Source organism: Pseudophryne corroboree (assembly GCF_028390025.1).
Source record: "Pseudophryne corroboree isolate aPseCor3 chromosome 3 unlocalized genomic scaffold, aPseCor3.hap2 SUPER_3_unloc_2, whole genome shotgun sequence".
NCBI lineage: Eukaryota > Metazoa > Chordata > Amphibia > Anura > Myobatrachidae > Pseudophryne > Pseudophryne corroboree.
The window spans coordinates 4,587,444-4,593,378 of record NW_026967508.1 but is presented as its reverse complement, the minus strand read 5'-3'; positions in this window follow the sequence as shown (position 1 = coordinate 4,593,378).

The window sequence follows — 5,935 nt, the reverse complement described above, 5'->3', positions numbered from 1 at the left end:
GCCGTGGTCATCCTGCCGGGCTCTTCGGAAGGACGTGATGAACTCAGTGTAATTGGAAACCAATGAATCAGATCGTTCCCAAAGTGGAGACACCCAATCCAATGCAGAACCTTCAAGCAAATAAATAATATATGCCACCTTGGACCTGTCTGTGGGAAAATTATGTGCGAGTAGCTCGAAATGAACTTCGCATTGGTTTAAGAAACCTCGACAATTTTTGGGATTCCCATTATAATGGGAAGGGGTAGAGAGTTGAAGGTGCGGACTGATACCAGCCAATGGTTGAACATTGCTGGGGGCGGCAACTGGTGCGGCTACGGGAATCAGGGCCGGAATTACAGAAGCTAAGGATGCTTGAATCTGATCCAGACGACCGGACAACTCCTGGAGGTACTGCATCACTTAGCCCTGTGCTGCTTCCTGACTTTGCACGCGGGAAGCCAAGTTCTGGATGGCACTTCAGTCCGTGTTCCGATCCCCCGGGTCCATGAGGCCTGAGTATACTATCACTGACCTGGTTTGGAGGTGTTGTGGACTCGGGGTTTCTTCCGTTGACCGGGAAGAGGAACCGCAACTGGGACGCAGCAGAGACGGCCGAATATAGGTTTTCCTCATGCAGTATTTGGTCGGCAGACAGGAGGCACGTGTGGACGCTGGAGGTCTCCTGAAAGACAGAACTTGAAAAGGCGTTGATGAATCGGTGAAGAGTATCAGATGCTGGAGACACCAACCGCGCTTGAGAGCACTGGGTGCTTGGAGGCACCGAGGTGCTTGTAGGCGCTGAAGTGCTTGGAGGCACGGAGGTGCTTGGAGGCACGGAGGTCACAGCTTCTGTAGCAGAATAGATGATACTCAGACGCCGGAGCTCTGCCCGGCGTCCGAATTTGAACTTCCCGCCAGCGTCTGATTGGAGAAGCGCTTGATGACGTCACCCGCACCTTCAGTGAACGCCGGGCGTACCCGTGACGTTCACACTATGAGCGCTGGACGGAGCGCCGGGAGCCGGGGACCGCCAGCGAGGACGGCTGCCCGGAGATCCAGCGCCCCCGGAGAGGCAATTACGATCAAATTGTAAGAATGGAGTAATAGATCTTTAACCGCCTTCTGCCTCTTAAACATATTAGTTTTCTTAGTGACAGTAGTGGATTCCTCATCATCATCAGTTTTTTGTAGGACTTGCTTAATAGCAACCACTAGAGCAGGAACATCAATCTGCACTTCAGAGTCCTTGTCAGAAAAACTGATTCAGTGTCTGACAGGACAGTACCCTCCTCTTCAGATGAAACATCTGAGAGATTCGTGGATTCAGAGGAAGAAGCAGCCCGCTTAGATGACCCAGAGACACGGGAGTGACCTGAGGTAGATTAACCGCAACTGGTTAGACCAGAGGTTCTCAATCTCGGTCCTCGGGAGCCCACACAGTGCATGTATTGCAGGTAACCCAGCAGGTGCACAGGTGTATTAATTACTCACCGACACATTTTAAAAAGGTCCACAGGTGGAGCTAATTATTTCACTTGCGATTCTGTAAGGAGACCTGCAAAACATGCACTGTGTGGGCCCCCGAGGACCGAGTTTGAGAACCTCTGGGTTAGACAAACCATCCGCTCAAGGCGGATTCATCACAGGGACAATTTGAGGCTGTAATGGCACAGGTGGTCCCATAGGGGGCGTCAAGCTTTCCACTAGAGTACCCAGTAGGTTTGAGAACGTAGCCCAGTATGGCTCCTGATTGGGTACGGACTGACTGAGGAAAGTATGACAGAGTAAACAGACCATCATACACAGATTCCCCGCTCAGGTAAATCTGTGGAGCATACTCTGCACGATGCAGGAGCGCCCCAGATTTCCCGCTCTTTCTGTAAGACATTGTACACAAATGCAACACAGAGCGATTTAGTAAGATGAAACCAGACAGAGTAGAATACCTGCCAATAAATCCGTTAGTATGTGACTGAGTCCCCAGTACACAACACCTGTGATTAATTCTGGTATTATGTGACTGAATACACAGTAGAACACCCGTAAAAGGTAAATACTGTGACGCGGTATATAAATGATCCTGACGCATCTAGTCCTTAGGGAAAGTGAAACCTCACAGCAGATACAGGCACACACAGTCACAGTGACAATGCAGATAATTATCAGTTATGACAATAAAACTGCACTGGACTAGTATACAATACTAATATATATATATATATATAATTTTTTTATTTTTTATTAACACAGTACAGTCCTAGACCGGAGGTATTTATCTATATCACAATACTCGTACAATGGGGGTCATTCCGAGTTGATCGCTAGCTGCCGTTCGCAGCGCAGCGATCAGGCTAAAAATCTGCATTTCTGCGCATGTCCAGCAATGCGCACACGCGTCATACGGGTACAACGTCCGTTGTCGTTGTGCACAGGTTCTAGCGATGTTTTCAGTCGCACTGACGGCCGCAAGAAGATTGACAGGAAGAGGGCGTTTCTGGGTGTCAACTGACCGTTTTCAGTGAGTGTTTGCAAAAACGCAGGCGTGGCTGGGCGGGTGTATGACGTGAAATCCGTACACTAATAGGCTGCAGTGATCGCAATCGCTGAGTAGGTTCAGAGCTACTCAGAAACTGCACAAACTGTTTTTGCAGAGCTCGGCTGCACATGCGTTCGCACTTCTGCTAAGCTAAAATACACTCCCCAGTGGGGGGCGGCATAAAGTTTGCACGGCTGCTAAAACTAGCTAGCGAGCAATCAACTCGGAATGACCCCCAATATATCCTGTATTTGGTACACTTTTTCTTAACGAACGCTGTCTGTACATGTAGAATACTCAAGTGTTTGTAAAGCCACAGCGCTGTATACAGGCGGCTTTACAAGGGAGACCTTGCCCTGCAGTCCTGAAGACCAGCTGCAGCTATTCCCAAGATGACGCCCAGCGTCTCAGTCAGGGAGTGAGGGAGAGTGTGAGGAAGCTCCAGGGCGGGAAAATCTGCAGTAGATGGTGCCCTGGGCTGGGGAGGGGCTACAGGTCAAGTGCCGGCTCCCCTATGCTGGGCCTCACTGCCTGGTACTACGCAGCCTTACTAACAGGGGCGTTAGTACACCCGACCTGTTCTCCTATGTCCTGGTGGATATAGTGGGGTCCCTGTGCGTAACAGCTGCGAAGATGGCGTCGCAGTCCATCTCCCTAGACTGCGATCGTAGCATGATTTAGTGGAGGGTCCCATCTGGGGGACCCTCTTATCTCCTCCTTGTAGCAGCCACGCGAACCAGAAGAGCGTCTGCAACCGTGTGCCTAGAACCAGAGATTATCCGCCGCAAGTACCCACGAACTGAGCAGCGGGAGTATGTGACACCACTTGGGAGGTGACGGAGACGCAGCACTGAATGTCACTCTGATGCACATCAGAGCAGCCGCGACAGTTGTTCGGTGCAGGGACCGCGTATTGGTTCCCTGCACCGGAACAGAGACGAGCAGAGCCGCAGCAGCGGCGCTTCAAACTTGGTGGTATTGGCAGCCAATCTGAAGCGCTGGCAGCGGGATTTCAAATCTAGCGCCGTCCACAAGCCAATCACGGCTCGCGGGGCGCCGGCCAATCACGTGTGGGTGCGGCGATCCAATCGGTGCTCACCGCGTAATAGGCCCCGCCCCCAGGGTGTGATGTCAGACGCCGCCGGGAGCAAGAGAAGACGGGAGGCCGCGCTGAAGAACGGTGAAGAGCCGGGCGGTGCTGAAGGAGGAGAGTACGCCGCGGGAACAGCTCCGGTGGCTGCGGAAGAGGCCAGAAGACACCGGGCTCTAGAGAGAAGATGTCAAGCGGCGGCTGGGCGCTGAGAAGAGGCGGCAGGACGGGCCAGCGGCAGAACAGCGCAGCTGAGGACCCGGAGAGGCCACCAGGGGAGGAATGCAGAAGAGCCAACGAAACTCCCCCCTGGTGCCTCTCCCACCGTAACAGGTAGGCCCTCGGTGAGGGCACCGGTTAATCCCTTCCTCCCTAGAGCACCAGGGAACGGGCATTAGGCCCGTGGGCACAGTCAGGCCACAGGCCTGTGGCGCTGCAGACAGGCACTAGGCCCATGGGTAATAGCAGGCATTAGGCCTGAGCTACATTAGAGGACATTAGGCCCTAGTTTGCGGCCACTAGGGATATAAGGTGACCGTGGGCATTAGGCCCAGGTCACCACACGAGCCCAAAGTTAGGCGGGCGCTAGGCCCAAGGACAAAGTCAGGCCTCTGGTCAGTAAGGGGGCAGTAGGCCCAAGTAAGTGTACGGGAGGTGGGTAGGCTGTACGGCGCCCACTCCCCAGAGAGCAGGTAGGAAATTAAAAGGACAGCACCATTTAACCTTGTACTGTGATATTGTGTTGTGTTTGGTTTCCATGCAGGTTTGCTGATAGTTTGTGTCTAGTTTGTTGCACCACACACACACAGCTAGTTTGAGGGCTCTGGCGTTATAGTTAGTGTAGCGGTGTTACACCAGTATAGAGTTGGGCCCTGCACGGCTGTTGTTTCTCTGCCTCCTTACAGGGACCTGTAAGTGGAGAAGGAGTTTGCAGTGCAAGATTGGCAACGGTGAGAGTAACATCTGTGTCCGTCTATCTGTCCCCTGAACGCCGGAATAGGGTTTTGCTCACGGACGTGAGAACCCCTTTTATCAACTACGCGCGAGTGTGTGTGAAAATTGGGTGGCTGAGGCTGTGATGACCTTTCACCCAAACGGTGAAGGACGCCGCCACCTCTGGGGTATCCCCTTTTCCGGTGGAAGAAGGATTGATACCCCCCCTTAAGCTGGTTTACTTTCTCCCCAGTTCGTCCGTCGTCGGCTCCGAGAGGGGATCACCGTGTCCGGGTCCAACTGAAGATTTCCAGGTCCGTTGAAGGTTCCGTGACCTGAGGGCGAGAGAGTGCGGCGCCTGGTGAGTAGTGAGTCTACACCTGCACGGCAGCAGGCATTACACCGCACCGCCACCCTCTTACACCGACATGTAACAGCGCTGCAGCCCTTGAAGTCTTTTTTACTTTTCTTCAGGCAGCCCTTCAGTTAGTGACCGCCCCCAATGCATCCTGGGACAGCCTAAAGCTTTAGTCTGTTGGTGCCTCTCTGGATCAAGATCCCACTCTACACCCCGATGTTTTCCTTGTGGAATACACAGTGTACCCTGCTACAGAAATTAAGCTATAAACATATTCCAAACAGCAGCTGCTGTATACCAGTATGACAATCGCCAAGTCCGATAGCGTGTGTCTTTCTGCACAGCTGAGGACAGGGGCCGCCCGCCATCAATGGGATTATCGGATAGAACCATCGATGGTATGAAGATATGCGAGCGCACCATCGATGGTCACTGCCGAACGCGGCGCGGGACAACTGGCGCCCCCCACCCTAGTCCACCTGCCATCACCCGCGCACCCCCCACACCCGCTCCCCTGTCACCCGCTGCCGCCGAACCCCCCTCCCGCACAACACGACGGCCGCAATAACAAGTTCATGTCCCAGCATGCTGCAGCTGCACCGCTTACCTGCAAGACACCTGTACAGGAACTCCAACTCCCGGCATGCAGCGCGGCGGCTGTATATACGGGGAGTGCGGTCACTGAGTCCTCATTACCATACAGGGGCGGGGCCTCTGCTTCACGCGGCTGGGGGCGGGTACTGGTGACGTAATTCCCTCTTGTCCCGCCCCCATTGTATGACTGCCGCAGCAGTCACACTCCTGTATATGTGTCAGTGTCACACGTGACATGTATAGTACACACACATAGCAGCAGCAGCAGCAGCATCACTGTAATAGTCATTCTATACCCAGTCTCCTCCTCCCTAATTATACCTGCCCCATCCCTGTGCTCCCTGTATACTGCCCCTCCCCACCCCACTGTCCTGCACCCTACACACCCCTCCTCTTCTGTCTGCCCCCCACGTGCCCCCTTCTTTTCTGTCTGTTTCCCACA